The sequence below is a fragment of the Ursus arctos genome, unplaced genomic scaffold (genome assembly GCF_023065955.2).
Source record: "Ursus arctos isolate Adak ecotype North America unplaced genomic scaffold, UrsArc2.0 scaffold_4, whole genome shotgun sequence".
NCBI lineage: Eukaryota > Metazoa > Chordata > Mammalia > Carnivora > Ursidae > Ursus > Ursus arctos.
The window spans coordinates 19,620,329-19,637,158 of NW_026623056.1; the positions used below are offsets into that span (position 1 = coordinate 19,620,329).

Below are 16,830 nucleotides of genomic sequence, written 5' to 3' on the forward strand. Positions count from 1 at the left end.
TCAGATAACATGCAGCAAAACCACCTGAACTTTTGCAGTTCTTTTCCAAAACAAGCTTCGGAGCCTGCAGAACTTTGCCCACCTTTGTTTGTGTGTTCGCTTCGCAAAAGTTCCGCTGGGGCTTGCCTGTTGCAAAGCCTCAGGCCAGTGAAATGTTAACTCTTTTGTGCACAGATTAATTCCCCAGGCTTCTAAACTTAGAGTGAACTCATCAGGCTTATTTTTAAAAGAAGTCCATATGAATATATCAACTTGTGCCCGTCTTCACAGATGAAAGACTGCTTGCGGAACATATTAAAAGGAGGTTACAGAGAGATGTCATTAAGGGCATTATCAACTCAGCAGTTCCAGGGTATTAGTTATGGCTGCTTGTGCCTTCCAGGATTTCAAGGGAAAGCCCAGTCCTCTTCTTCCAGCTCCCCTCTACCCCTGCCCCCTACCGTTAATACATTTTTAATGGCAGCCAGTTGAGGAAGGCTTTTGACTTTACTTAGTGTAAGTTTTTAAAAAATTATTGGAACACAAATACTCTTTGCGAGGAAACAGATTTCAGTTACAAATGGACTAAGTGTTATCCCTGTGCTGGAACCCTGGAGGGAAAAGACTTGGGGGTCTGCCGGCTGTGAGACAAAACCTGGCCAAGGATGCCTGCTTCCAGGACCCTGCTCGGAAACCCCAAGTAAGCCAAGTCATAGAACATTAGCCCTTACATGTCCTTTAACAAGCATCTGACCTAACCCCTCTCTCTTGCAGAGGAGAAAACGGAGGCTCAAAGTGTTAGCAAGGCCAAGGCTAAGAAGCCAGCCAGTGCCAGGCCCCCCAGCTCCCCGCCAGAGCTCACAGCTCTCCGCCATACTGCCTTTCATCCTGGAAGAAAGATTGGATAAAGACAAACACGTGATCTTAATCCTGGCCTGGATCCACTTACCCTGGCTTTTCCTCACTGCTTGTCAATAGTCAACACATGTCCATAGATCGAGTCTGTGGAAAGAGGATTACCGTGAGGAAACCCGGAATACTTCTGGAACGTTGGTTGGAAATCTTTTTCCAGGTTAAGAGAACTTAGTTATCCTTAGATAGTTATGATTATAGACCAGAAAAGCGATGCCTAAAAGAAAATCTATATTCCTTTACTACTTTAGTTTCATTGTCCTTAGCTTTTTGGACTTTCTAGCTAGTGATTCTAAGTTGGTGTGGGTCCCTGTCATTGGGACGTGTGGTTAGTCAGCCTATGACTGGGTCTTACGTTGAAGTAACTGATGGAACGTCACACTGTTAGAGCATAAGGGAAGCTTAGTGACACTCTGGACCATATCCCTCGGTTTACAGATGAGTATGCTAGGGCTGAGAGAGGGCAACCGACTTATCTGAGATCACTCAGCACCTTAACGGACTACGACCATTGATTCTCCCAGCCCCGTGAAGGAGGGTCCCTCCATCTGACTAGTACAAAGCAGCTTCCTCTCTAACACTCGGGTATCTTTTATGAATAATGATGGTCTGTGCCCAACTCCAGAGAGCTGAACGCTCATTGCAGCCTGGGTCTGACTCATCCACAGGCACCTCCATGAGGTATGGATTGTGAGTTATCCCTGCCATCTTCACGGAAAAACCGGTACACAGAAAACAAGGGACTTTTCCAAGATTACATGATAAATCAGCGAAGGCTCTGAGGCAACATGCTGTTACAGGATGAGGAATCAGAAGACATAAATTCCAGTCCTTACACTGTCTCTACCCACGTGAGAGATCTTGGGCAACTCATTTCCCTTTCTGCGTCTCATTTTCCCCATTCATGGAAGGGCTTTGCTGGACGACCTCTAAGAACATTTAGCTCTGATGGTCTGTGGGTCTAGCAAACATGACTGTGTGAAGTCAGAAACTGATGGTTACAATTGCATATCCCCAGCATTCGCAAACGACAGGGATGAATGGGCTCTGCCTCCAAAACAGAAATACAGTGTCTTTTTGCAATTTTTGCAATTTGCAAAAATACGAAGTTCATTTTTCTTTTTTTCCATGACTTTTTTTTTTTTCAAGCTCTTCACTTACCTGCTTTCGAGGGCAAGTGTATAACATAACAAAGAGACTAATAACAGACAAATAACAATAGGAGAACTTAGGAATATGTCTTTATCATGTTTGTTTTATGAGGTATAGTAAGGAAAATAAATGCTATTGAATGTATGCCATCTTATTTAAGATTTTTAAACAATCGGTATTATCATGCCCCTTTTACAGAAGGCCCTGAGGCTCAGATATGAAATAACTTGTCTGGCATACACCTAACTATTAAGAAGTAAAGCCCACATTCGAAGATTCCAAAGCCCTCATTTTCCAAATTCCCAAGTCGTGAACATAAATCACAGCCATATTATTTGTTACCAAAATTACTTGTCCATAAGAGAGGGAGATTAAATCTATCAAGATTTTATTGTGTTTCACGAAGAACCATTCTATGGCTTCTCTGGGCTCCAACATCTGAACATCTTTGACAAATGTAAGGCAAGAAATGCAAGACATGAGTCTGACTTTCCCCAATAATTTTGGAGAGAGGGTGTAACTACATCTAGAAATGGTCCAGTCAGAAATATTTATTAATATATCCATAGAATTAAAGATTGGGTGGCTGTTCTTAGTTTAGAATTCACGTTACCTCAAACAGGCAGTGTCCTGACATCCTCCCTCATGATTCAACCCTGTAATCCTCCCAGGATAGAGGACAAGATTCAAGGGGATTTGAGGACCCTGTTTCTGATTCAGAGTCTCCCCTACAAGTCTATATAGTGTCTCCCTAGAGTGGCCCAAACACCAATGCCAAACCTATGGAGCATTCAGGACCAGATCTCACAAGTTCATTCATCCGATCTTATCGAGCGTCCATAGGCTCGAATGCTCCTGATACAGTGCAAGGCGAGTGCTACCAAGACAAACACAACCGAGCCTTAACTTGGCCTGGAACACCTCACTCAGCCCAGGCCTACACCCCAGGAACAACCACGGGAGGCTGCATGGTCCAGCGCCTGCCTCCAGGACTGAGAGATCGAGGTCAGATGATATGGCAAGGGGCCCTGCGTTTTCTGTTTTGCTTTCACTGGAATGAAAATTCCTGTGGCCCTTTCATCTCCTGGGGATTGCTAGAAAATGTTAAGTTCTGATATAACTCTCGAGATTGGGCTATGACTTCAGTTCACATCTCTCCTTTTAGAGAGGAGCTTCCAGAAGGTAAAAGTGTTATCCAAGGCCCCCACTGAGAGTGGGGCGCAGGGGGGTACTAACAGGCAGTCTCCTGGCTCCAGGTTCAATGACCCCTTCGGTGCCACTGTCTAAGTGCTTTGGTGGTGGGAAAGACATTAGTCTGGATGCAAAAAAGTGAGTCTTTGTTTCAAGAAAAATTATGGCCCAGTGGATAGATAGATCTCACTTCCTCGAGCTACCATGGCTTGTGGTTATATTGGGCTGATTGATTCCGTGGCCTCATAAGAAGAACAGTATCCTGCAGCCACTATGAACACCCTAAATACCCCAGACCTATTCATGATCTGCACACCAGTCCCTGGACCTGGAACATCCTTCTCCTTTCTCTTCGTTGCAAGTGCTACCACTTTCAGACCCAATTCCATCGCTTTCTCTGCGGAGCTGCCATGGATTTGCTCCTGGTCAATTTGAGTAAGCTGGGACTATGGTTCCCGGACTCCCCCTCCCTGCCTAGCTCCGCAGCAGCAGTGGCCACAAACGACATTTTGCACAGCATTTGGAATAGAGAAGTGTAGCTACCAGGTTTTAATATTCGGTGGGTTGGTGCGGGGCACCGTGCCCTGCACTGTCACACGTGTTGTCCCTGATCTGCCAGCTCACCTGTTGCGATGGGGCAGCAGCTGAGCCCTCAGCGTCTCCAGGTCACACCAGAACTCCTCTTGCAGCTCCTCCGAACCGTGGACGAAGCTGCGGAGCATCATGGGAAGGTCGGTGTGCCTTGCAGCTCATTCACATCATCGCCTTGAGGCAGCGAGAGGCAGGAACGGGCTCTGCTTTGTCCTCGCCGGTAGCAGTCTGTCACTGCTTTCCCCACGTTGTGCGCTTTCCTCCTTCCCTAGTGGCTGCCCTGCTGACTCCACGTCCAGCAACCAAGGGGACGCAACAGCCAGTCCCTGCACTTGTGAGCCTTGAGCCCTGGTGCTAACTCTCTGATTCTGTATCACAGGTGGTGCTGCCCCTCTCCCGGAGCCCTAACTGATGAGGCGTCTTCTGTGAATCCCCAGAATCAATCATTCCCCAGCTGTGCCCTTCTAGTAAAGCACAGAGTGCACTTTGCTGTGCTTTAATGATTGACAGGTCTCTCGCTCTCATTAACGGAGAGCTGACATGGGTCGCATGCTTACCTTGTGCCAGGCACTACTTTGAGCACTCACTTAATCCTTACAACAACCTGAGGAGGTTTGGATTGTTATCATTATTTCCATTTTAGGGACAAGGCGAGCAGACACAGAATAGTGACGTGATGTGCCCATGCTGTCCCAGCTAGGAAGAGAAAGCCCCAGGACTCATACAGCCAGGCAGCCTGGTCCAGGGCTAGCTCTCTTCCCCGCTGTGTGGTGAGCTCTTCAACGAGCAAATCCCCACCTTCTCCCAAACCCTGGTGCCAGAATGAATGAATGAATGAACGACCCGCCTACTTCATCTGAGGAGAAAATGACTTTCCTACAAAGTTGCTGGAAGGCTGACGAAAATGGAAGCTTTGGAGTCTAGGATCCTTGCATGCCATCCTTCGCAGACTGGAAGGGAAGACTATGAAGGGTCCACAGTCAAGGTCTTGTTAGTGGACAAGAGACCTAATTACTTACCAAATTATGTGTCACCCGAAAGCCATTGGCATGCTCTCTGGGAGCAGTAAATACTGGCAACGCAGTTCACCACCAGAAGAGCCTGCTTTTCTCCCCAGCCCAGGCTGATGCCTCACCCGGGGTGGAGCCGTCTCTACCCGAGGACTGGAGGGCTGAGCCTGGCCAGAGGGAAGAAGTCCCACACAGGTGCCAGGCATACAATTAGTGTTTAACACTTCACTCTTTATATGTAACGATAAAATGTGACCTCAAAACTTTCCTTTGTCCATGTACTAAACATGGACTGGGACCCACATTTAATTTTCAGTGTGATTGTCAATGTCTAGGTGTCAAACTAGAATAAAAATTCAAGTTTGGATTTCAAATCAGAGTATCTCGGGCAGTAGAGGCTATTGTTCAATATGACATTGGGTGTTGCCTGGTCCCCTATCCAGAAGAGACACAGGGAAATTACGACCTGTATCGTATGTATGACACACCAAAAATTAAAGAAGAAGAAGAAGAAATAAAGAAAGTAGGAAAGAAAGGGAGAGAAAATAGAAATATGTGGGAAAAATGGTAAGGAGCAGAAATGAATTACTACACTAGTTACGTCAAATGCCTCTATTACTCTTCTAGGACACAGGAGGAAGGGAGGTGAAGCTCTGGAAGCTTTCTGCAACTTGGAGGGTTCCGGCATTCACATAAGAAGAGCGAACCCTCGGACCAGTTAATGCATTGTTCATGTCCGGTGTCCGTACTCTGCCGATTCTGCATAAGCCAAACCACGAGAGGGTTTATCATGGTCAAGGCTTTTATTCAGCACCAGACTTGGGGGGAGGACTTCCGAATTGGTCTAGTCCAAACTTTCATTTCACAGATGAGGGACCTGAGGCTCTAGAAAGGGAGATCCTTCCCATTCTCATGGCATACCAGGGACTTGAGATGAGGCCCAGAGCCAAGCCGGCCAGCGCGGAAGCAGGGGAGTCAGCCGAGAGCCAGCGCCCCAGCCCCAGCACAGCAACCCCCCTCCTTGCACAGACTTTACTGAGCCCCACGGCACCCGGCCTCACGGGTCCAGAGTGTGCCCACCTGGGGCCCTGCTGGAAGTAAGATCCTGTCGCCCAGCCCACGGCATGTCCTAACCTTCCTGACGCTTTAGCCCGTGCTTATAAACCCTTTTCATTCTTCCCATTTCTTCTGAGAGCTAGCTTTCCAAAACAGTCCCTGTCACATCCCCAAGTCTGCAAACTGGGGCTTCACGAGCTCCTTTTCCATGTCAAATCCAAAGAGGAAAAGAGGCCCAAAGGTTGTGGACAGAATCGCTAAGGAGATTTCTTTTCCTTCCCCTTAGAAATCTTCCTCTGATCTAGGTTTTTCCCTGGAATAAAATACCACCGGCACAGAGGGCCGCTGGAGACATTCTAGTCCAGTTCACTTCTTTATTAGATGACATTGAGGCGCAGAGAAGGGGCATACCCTGCCTAAGGGCCCACAGAGAGTGAGGCCGGCTGGGGCTGGAGGAGGCCTCCTGGGGGCCTGGGCACTGCTCCTCCTGCCAAGTGCAACCGGCCCCGCGTGGGTGTGCACGCGTGCATGTGTGTGCATGCCTGTGCGTGTGGGCATGCATGCGTGCACATGCATTTAGTGCCAGGAACCAGGATCGCACTGAGAAATGTGTCTATACATCATGGCTGGCGGGGGGCAGTGGAAGAGGAGTGAGTATGTTTGCAGATGTGGTCAAAACAACTTGCCTATGGCGGAGGCAAATTCTATCTTCAACTGAACCCAAAGTGAAGAGTGCCTCACGATGTTGCCTGCCATGTATTTTGAATAGTCGTTAACTTCAAAGTAATATATGTTAATTATCAAAACTTTAGATGTTAAAAGAAATGTACAGGAATTAAGACTACCCATAATTCCATGACCTAGAAACAACCTTTGTCAAGGTTTTGGTTTGCACTCTTCAAGGTCTTTTTAGATAAATGTAATTCTAGGCACGTTCTTTTTGGTAATCTAGTAATCGTACGTTCCAACGAAACTTTTTTCCCCTCACACTAAATACAATTCCGTAGGATTTTTTTTAAAGATTTATTTATTTATTTGAGAGAGAGAGAGCAAGCAGGGGGAAGGGCAGAGGGAGAGGGAGAGAGAAACTCAAGCAGACTTCTCACTCAGAGGTAGCCCAAGCTGGGCTCGATCTCAGGACCCTGAGATGCGTCCTGAGCCGAGTCCAAGAGTCGATTGCTTCACCGACTGTGCCACCCAAACGCCCCTCCGTGGGATGTTTGGAATGCTTGCCTGATTATTCTGTTCTCCTGGTATATCCCTTCAACTCATTTCTTCCTGTTGGACAATTTTGTAACTCCTTTTAATTTTTTTTCACATCACCAATGATAGTGAGATACATGTCTCTGGATCTCTGGTTCTTTCTGGAAGAAATTCTTAAAATAGACTTGGTAGAACTAAGACAATGACACTTTTAAAATTGGACATATGTATTTCCAAGTCATGCTTCAGGAACTTTGGGTCTATTTACGTTCCTAACAACAGCATAGTATATGAGCATGTGTTTCTTTATTATCTTTTGCTTATCATTTTCTGGAATCCCAAGGAAATTTAGAAATTATTTTAATTACTGGTGGACCATCATTCACTACTTCCACTTTTTTTTTTCCCAAAATCATAAAACGAAGCAATGCTTTAAAATAAGGGACTTAGTTCTGTGTTTACATTGTCTGAATTTGGTCTTTCTTTAAAAAATGAGTTTTCACAGAAATATAACTAAGCAAATGTAGACAGCTTAGCGTTCTTTCATACAAACATTTCTATAAAATGTTATAATGTGCCCTTGACATTTTAAAACTGTAAAAGATCTTTAAGGCGCTGTAATGATCCAAAGTGTATATGTCCTGAGGTTTGGTGAGCAGGACTCTATTTTTAGTGTTTGAGTTCTTTTCAGCTTGATCCAAAGTAGCAGGTAGAGAGCATGAAGACTTTCCTAATTCCTGCTGTGTGTTAGGGTCGCAGGTTGAACTGTGCTCTGTGAGTGCCTGGGAACCAAACCAGCCTCCATTATTGTTTCGAGAAGCCAGTTTTTGCAAAATTTTTATTTTTATATGAAATTACATTTTATTTCCCTCATCTCTCTTTTACAGTTTTCTGTGATCATCCAAAGGGAAATTAAAAAAACAAACATAACGAGGTATTGAAAATATAGTTATGTATTTATATGTACATTTTGAACTTTAAAATTATACAAGTAATGTGTGTTACATGTAGAAATTTACAGAGTAGAAATAAAAAAGGAAAAAAATTAAAGTAACTTGCAATGACATCATGCAAAGATAAGACTGTTAAATATAACAATGTTAATACCTTTCCAGCTTTTTTTCTATGGAAATATATACATATTGTTCATACTGCTTGCTTTTGTAACCCACAATGATGTATTGTGGATGTATTGTGGTGCCAATATGCCAACAAATACATACTTTTAAACGGCTTCGTAGTCTGTGCCAGGCCAGTGACACGCAATTCTAAGCAAAAGATGCTTGGGTCCTCAGGGAGCTTACAGGTCAGACTATAAACACAAGAGCGGCAAAAACACGGGCATCCTGAGCCCGGAGCCTAGCAGCCTTTCTTCTGGTTTATTCTCATTACTAGGTTAAGCTTACCTCCTTAGCATTCTTTTATTTTTTTATAGTCCTACCAATTTTAAATCACAGTTTTCTTTACATTGTCTTTAGGCCGCAGCGTCCTACTTATTCACTTTTGATCCACAAACAATTAAGAGTCCTGGTCACATTGCCTTTTATATTCAGTGAGTCCCAGTACGACACGGCAAGCACAGTCCCCAGAAGCTGTGGAAGCAAACCTTTTGTGGCAGGTGCCGCCAGCAGAAATGGATCCTTCTTCTTACAGCATCCCTGCAGCAAGACAGGGACTCTCCTGCTCTCACAGATGGCTTTCTGCTCCTTACCACCAGCTGTGACGTGCACAGCCTTCAGTGAGGCGGCTCTAGCTCTCCAGGAAGGGAAACTGAGGCTCAGAGGGGGGAGTGATGTGACTGAGGCCCAGCCCTGCAGAGACAGAGCAGGTCCCAGAACAGCGCTCCCACTACTTACTCTTCCCTACTTCCATCGAAAGCTGGCTGAGTTGGCTGGAGACTCTGAGCAGGTCAAAGACAGGCTGCTACTGTCTGCTCGTCTCAAGCGCGCACACACGCACGCACACACGCGCACACACACACCACTCAAACACGCGCATGAAACACACTCACGGAAAAACAGCCAATCCCACCCAAAATGCTCCTGGGCATTCGGTAAGGGATCCCACCCTGGAAGGACCTGCCTTGTCTTTTTGGTCCTTGCACCATTGCCGGAGCCTGATTCATACTTAACTATTGTTTTGACCAGACCACCCACAGCAAAAGGCCATCTCCAGACAAGCCAGGATCACTTCCATGGGGAGTTTCCAGCCCTGCATCACGCACACACCCCAGGGGCATGCTTTCCCCAGCAGGTGAGGAAGTCCCAGACAGCAGACTCCCAGTGAGCACCTCTGAAGAGCAAGATGCAGGGCTAGGCTGTGAAAAGAACCCTGGGATGATACAACGCTCTAGAAAGCACTCCATATGCACTAGAATAATATTGTCACACCATGTATGTGCATGCTTTACGATTCCTAGGCATTGTCTCACCTGCATGAGCCCTGCGTGAAGGATGTTACATTCAATAGATGAAGATACTGAGGTTCAGAGAGCTTAGTGTCTGGGCCCAGATCTGACAGTGATTAGCATAGCTTGGACTTAAATCCTGTTTCTTCTGACTCCAAAACCAATGTCTTCCCTAGCTCCCTCACACATTGACTTCAATATGTTACGTGATTTTTAATTCTCACTGTGACCCAGGAGGTCAGTTTGGTGAGGCTCCTTATCCTTATTTACCAGGTGAGGAAATAAGGGGTGAAGGGGGTCAGCTGTGGTGCTAGGGGCCTTCTGGCTTCATGTCTGGTGCTCTTTCCTCCTCACCTGGTTCCTGCTGTGGAGTAGCTCCCCAGAAAGCAGGAGATTGTGGACAGAGTGGTAAAAACACAGATTGAGAGCAGACTGTGTGTTCCCTTGGAAGGTGGCAGGCAAATGTTTGGGGTTCATTTGCAGACAGCTGCCCTGGGGGAGCTCCATCCCTGCCCAGCAGGCAGTGTAATGTGTTTTGAGTCATGTCTGCCTCCTCCGAGGTGCTGTCGCCGGTGATCTTGCCCCTGATGGAGCCAGAATGCCACTTTCTACTGACGGGGCAGAGTCTTACTTTAGAATGGCCAACTGTTTTTCATCAGTGTGGTTTCTTTGAAGAAAAATGTGAACAGAGCAAGGTGGGGAGGAAGTTGGCAAGGGAAGAGAACCACACATTGGCATTGTCCACTGTCTGTTCTTGGAAAGAGTTGTAGAGCATTCGACATTGGCCCATCCTTTCACAATATACAGAGCAGAGGCAGACATCACCCTCTTCATTTCATAGAGATGCCGGTGGAGGGAACAGTTGGGACACTATTGCAGAAACCCAGTGGGACATGATGGGGACTTAAAAGTGGCATTAGGGTCAGAAAGGAGACACAGACTGAAGAAAGATTTCAGAGGAAGAATCAACCCATCTTAGGGACTGGAGGGTGACTCAGTAGGGAAAGTGAGGGAGATGAGCTTAGGATGACTTCTGGGTTACCGATATAGGCATCTAGGAAGGTGGGCATGCCATGACCAGGGCTGAGGACCACAGAAGAAGGAGAAAGTTTGGGGGGAATATGATGAACTTATTTTTTTATATGCTGACGGTACATGTCTGGAGAACGTTCTCATAAAGGTGACAGGAAGGGAAGATACTCAGAAGCGAAGTCCTGTGACTCTACCCTAGGAATTCACAGACCTTGCTACCACCAACCCTCATCACTGCAGACCTACTAAGGAGGACTGGGGAAGGGGGACTGGGATAGAGTAGGCTATGTTTTTAGAATCCATCATGAATATGGGAAATATCCTGAGTAGGAGCAAGTAGGTGTCCCTGATTCCTTCCAGCCCATGATTTTCATGGATTGCTTGGTAGACAGTACCAGTGTCACAGTGGGAGTGTCATAATGGAATGACTTGAGCCTATTGAGTTAGAAGGCCTGAATCTGGTGTTATAAATTATTGGTTGTGTGATCTGGGGCAAAACACTTAGCTCTACTGATCTTCCTTCCTTCCTTCTCTATAAAATGCTTGTCTTGTGAAAATGCTGTGTAAATTATAATAGGTTGTTCATTAGCAGATTACCAGTTTAATATGTCATACCAATAAGCCACTAATTTTGTAACTGAAATTAAATGCTTACCAATTTGAGAAGCTAAAGCTTTAACGAGGAAGTACCACGAGGCCGGAAAAACCCAGTGAATTTTTCAGACCAAATTATAGGAAACCCTCAGAGCTCCAGTATCCTATCGTGATGTTGTTAGGGAAAGGAAGACCCAAGAATGGAAGCCGGGGGATGTCCCGCCAGTCTCCCCATCCCAACCCCCACATCACGGGCAGTGGTGATGTCTGTATGAGATAGAAATCTCTCCACTCTGGTGGGTGCTGTGTTCGCTGTTGTAGCACAGCTGTGTGTAACTCTGTATATCCTTGGTGTCATATAGGGTTTAGTTTGTCACCTTCTTGGGCACCGGCTGCTTAGTATCACTCAACCAGTAATCCCTTCAGCATTAACTCTTGAGTCTATAAAAGGGGTAAAGGACATGGACCTCAATTTAATTAAAAAAATTATTTATTGAACTCCTTGGACTTCCCCGCCTCTGCGCTAAGTGATGGAGATTGAAAGTTGAACCACACAGGCAAGATCTCACCCTCATAAAGCTTTTATTCTCCCAAATGTCAGAGCTGGAGGAGATCTCAGAGCTTGCCTGGGTGGATATAATGAGAGAAGAAATCTAGGCTGATAAAAAGAGGCCAGGATTTGGAGTGATCTTTTAATCGGTCACACACAACCTACACAATCTTGGACAAGTTTATGTCACTGCAAAGTGAAAATGATGATAAAAATAAGAACTACCTTCCTTATGGTATAGTGTGGAGCAAAAGAAATGGTGATGCACATTATAATTGGCAAGTACTGCACAGATAGAAATTGTCAGTGAGATGTTTTATTGAAAAAAGTAAAGAGGGAAGGAAGGAAGGAAGAAGGAAGGAAGAAAGGAAAGGAGGAAGGGAGGGAGGGCAGGAGGAAGGAATACACTCAGTGCTGATGTGCATATCTTGGAAAAATACTGAATGCCTATCAAATTCTTTCTTGGTTTTTCTACCTCCTCTTGTCTCTATTCACACTGGTATCCTGTTACCAGACAATGAATCAGTCAAGACGGTAACATTATTTTGCGCAATATAAGCCAAAATTGCTTTGAGAAGAGGGGATTTTCTTTATGAATAGAAATATTTTTATTTTCATTACATGATTATTGATAAGACTTGAGAGACTGTTTTCTCTAAAAATTCCATTAACCAATTAAATTGGTTAATTAATTTAAGAAAAGAAAGGAAAAGAGAGGGGATGTATTTTCCACGGGCACATACATTACAAAAAAAATTTCCAAGAAAAAGAAAACCACATATGCATTAGAGCTTTCTCGGAGGTTTTGGCTCTCATTCCTTTTTTTTTTTTTTTAATTTCAAGTTTTTATTTAAATTCTAGTTAGTTAACACATATGGTAAAATTGGTTTCAGGTGTAGAATTTAATGATTCATCCCTTACATATAACACCCAGTGCTCATCATAACGAGTGGCCTCCTTAATGCCCAACCCCCACCCACCTCCCCATCACTCCTCAGGTTGGTGTCTATCTTTAAGATTGTTGCTCTTATTCGTGTTTTCATTAACTGAGTCCCTGAGTGGATTTCCTGCAGTCTGATGCTTCAGAAAGTTTCCGCAGCCCAGTCACCAGCTGGGCCAAGAATTCTGAAGTGAAAAGCCTGGAACGATCAAAGAGTGAAAGGTGTATGAAGATAATTAGAAGGTACAGAACAAACAATAACATTTGTGTTCACTCAAGGCAGCAAGTAGTAAATTCCTCATGTGGACAAGCAAGAGTGATTGTTTCTTAACAAAAAAAAATACACATACACAAATATATTGACAACAATTTTCTTCCATGTTTCTAAAAAATATAATGCAGGCTTTCCAATATATAAGTATGCCTCATTTAAAATACTGTAAACGAGAACATGGATTCCAGTAGCTTTCGAGTCATATTTCTAAAGTATGTTTTTCTATCTTGTGTCTGCATCTCTTGGTCTGGGATTTGAGAAAATAAAATATGTAGGTATGTTGTGAGAAGAAGAAAGCAAGTGACCCTTACTGAGTATTCACTCTGTGGCAGGCATTACATGATGTAATTTCTCCATATGCTGTCTCGTTACCTCCTTAATTCTCCCCCCATGCTCTCTCCCATCTAGGTCTTTGGACATAGGACTCCTAAGCCCAGCATGTTTTTCTGGATCCCTGCTGCTCCCTCAGTGACACTTGCCTCTCTCACTCTACACTTCACCTGGACATATCTTCCCCTTCAAGATTCAGGTTGGACCCAAGCCTGCCTTGGTTTTCCCACCGCACATCCCCTCAGTCTCCAAAGCTCACTCCGGCACACATGATCGCAGACTATAACACTGAGGGCACTCTGCTTTCCTCATTCAAGGGCAAGTTTCAAGAGGACAGGGGCCATGGATTTTCACAGCGAAGAGCCCAGTGGACGGGGAGGTTCTAACCACACAGATGGCCTGGTTGAAAGAGCAAATAAATGAGTTATTGAATGAGCTAAGTATTAGTGACCCCCAATTTTCAGATAAGAAAAATGAGGCTCAGAGAGGGTGAGTGGTCACCCTGTAGAGTAGATGTTTGATGCAGTAGGTCTGGGATTTGAACCACATTGTCTGACTTGTTCTCGTAGTCGCTTTCAAGAGTGGGAGAATCCTGAAGTCCCGCTGCCCATTCTCTCTAGCCTCACATTGTTGGTCTATAGCAAGAAAGCACTACTGAAAAAAAAAAAGACCTCAAAGCATATAAGGCCAACCCATGCTGCAGGGGCTAGAAATCAGCGTGGAGCCCAGGAGCAGGCAGAACCTCAGCCAAGGACAGAGAGTTGAGGTTGATGGCATTCCACATGGATTTTCTGAGAATCTGCTGTGTGTTTCACTCATGCGGTGAGCTGTGGGGCATTTGGAGATGGGCACCAGATATGGCCTGACCCTCAGGCTGCCTACCAGCTTTCCAAGACTGCTGAAAGGACATACACGTATGGGCGAAACAACCTCAAATCAGAGGAGGCAGACAAATGGAAGAGAAAAAGCCCCTGGCTGGAGCCAGAAGGCACGCCTCTGCCTTTCTCCCCCCATGACCTTTGGAGAGCTACTGATTTCCCTCTGAGACTTTTAGTTTCCACACCTGCAAAATTTAGCAAATGGACTAGCCTCGGGAAAGTCAGCAGTCTGGCTGTGATTCCCAGGTTTGTTTTGGTTGTGCTTGTATGTTAGGGATTGAATTGTGTCCCCCCCAAAAATTTTTGTGGTGAAGTCCTAATCCTTTGTCTCTCAGAATGTGACCTTATTTGGAGATGGGGCCTTTTCAAAGAGAAAATCAAGTTAAAATGGGATCGCTGGGATGGGTTCTAATGCAACATGACTGGTGTCCATCTTAAACAGACAAGCATACAGAGAGAATGCCACGTGATCTTGTAGACAGCCATCTACAAACCAAGGAGGAAGGCTTGAAACAGATCCCTCCCTCACACCCTCAAAAGAAGAAACTCTGCCAGGCCCGGTTGTTTGAGCCACCCAGTTTAGAACCCTCGTAAGTATGGCTGCCCTGGCTCATACACTCATACACTGTTGTTGCTGATTCGAATGTTGTGGGGTTTTCCACCATGTTCCTCATCATTCTCTGTTTTCTGCCACCCAACGGGCTTACGTGGCCCATTTACTTTACTGACTGGTGCTTTAGGCATTTCAGTCGGTCTCGCCTGGATGGGACCATCCCAAAGCTCTCCTTGCATGCTCACGTTTCAGGACTATTCCCTGAAATCTTTCAAGACTAAGAAGCAAGAGTCATATTTTGCAAGAAGGTCTATTTCAGGACCTGGTAAACCAGACTGCCTACACCCAAGCCTGTGGTGTTTAATCAGTTCTCCTGGAAAGGGGAAGCCCTAATTTATAGTATTTGCCAATTTCCCACCATGGCCAATTTCAAGTTTTCGACATGAACTCACTGAAAGTGGAGCTGAGAGGTGTGTGCCCTTGGCTCTGGGAGCTGGTGGGGTGACTACAGCCGGCTACTCCACAACTCTCTTAGCACTCCAAAGTCAAGACCCAGAGTCCTTTGCACCCGATGACCTAATAATGTCTGTGTCCTTAAAGCATCTGAGCTGAACATCAGGAACCAGGGTCCTAATCTGTCCTCTTGTTTTGATTCATTGAATGATTTGAGATAAGTCTCTAGGCCTCAACAACGATCATTTCTAAATTGAAAATGAACAAATTAGGGGCAAATGGGTGTGGCAGCTTGGCCTCTGCACCACTGGGGTGGGGAGGAGGGCAAGCAGACTAGGGCCCCATATACCTCTTCAACCAAAGGCACTTTGCCTTTACATACTGTATATATTGGGAATCTAGGTCAGGTGTGTTTAGGGGATAAAAGGGAGGAGGTTTTACTGCTTAGAAAAAAAAAAAAAGGTGGCTTTTGAGTTCCCTCCATTGGAAATGTTTTATGATCCTCCATGATTCTAGACCAAAACTCTCAGCCCGAGTCTTAGAAAATGAAGTCAAGAAAGGAGCAGTTGAAGGAAGAACAACCAACAAGGTGACCAATTCCAAAGAACAAGGTTCTGGGTGGGGATAGGCCAAAATCACTGGATGGACCACAGTGATGCTATCTGTTTCTTGAGCAGGTTTCTTCCAGACTCTGACAATTTATGTGAAGGGAGGAATATTTTTACCTGCCCTTGGATGGCATCCAGGTCTGGGGTGGAAGGTGGGAGCTGTGTAACAACCCACAGTAATACTGCACAGCAATTAGGGCAGGAAGTGAAGAAGGCCGCATCGCCCAGGTGGAATTGAGGTCAAGAGAATGCAATGCCTCAAAATTGAATTCAGTCTCTTGCCCCAACTGGATGTCCTCTATCACCACCTGGGGCATCTGGGAGAGCAGGGGTGGTTTTCTTAGGAGGAAAGTCCTTCTTAAAGCTCTGGCCTGGCGTAGATACTGGTGTGCGAGAACAGGTCAAGAGCAAGACGATGCCATCCTCCCTGTGCTTGGGGACTGCATGTCTGGTGGCAATGCAGAGGGAAGGTTTGAGGGGGGCACCCTGGGTCAGGGGAAGCAGGTAGCCAGTTATCAGGATTGTCCAGAGGACGGATCATACACATTTGCCTCAGTCAGAAACAGTGACAAGAAGGGAGTTTGTTCTCAGGGGCCCGGGCATTTCAGAGGGAATCTACCTTCTTATGCAGACTTCCCTTTCATCGACACTTCTAGCCTCATTATTGTCCCGCTGGGGTGGCCTCTGGGCTCGACAGTTCTTCTCATGGAAGGAAAGACAGCCTTTTCTTCCTTATTTCTCTCATGCTGTATTTATACTTGGGCATGGAACAGGGCTGAGTCAACATCACCCCAAAAACCTTGGGCCACGGAATGGAAGTCACAGCTTCCACGTGGGCTTAATATTCATGTCAAGAAACAGAACCATTGGGAGGATTTGGATTTATCTTAAAAAGGAGCACAGTTATCTCTGTCCCCATGCTTGGTGGGAAAGTTTATGGAGGTGATGAGAGATTCTAGTGCAGTCAAAGGATTTAGGACTGGAAGGGGCTCTAGAGATTGCATGTGGCTTAAGGAAATTGTGTTGGCTCCACCGTTAAAATCCATATCCAGAATCTAATCACCTCTCGCCGCCTGCAGCTGTCCCTCCCTGGATGGTCACAGTCACCTTCTGCCTG

The 16,830-nt window shown here is 45.5% G+C and overlaps 1 long non-coding RNA gene across 7 annotated transcripts in view; it reads left to right on the top strand.

Moving 5' to 3' along the window:
- The window catches only part of LOC123000918 (uncharacterized), a 94,690-nt gene that overhangs the window by 62,945 nt on the left and 14,915 nt on the right, over window positions 1-16,830 (top strand). For all 7 annotated transcript variants that reach the window (XR_008957388.1, XR_008957383.1, XR_008957385.1 and 4 more), the window contains one exon: window positions 13,300-14,689. This is a non-coding gene — a long non-coding RNA (uncharacterized LOC123000918). The remainder of the gene's footprint in view (window positions 1-13,299; window positions 14,690-16,830) is intronic.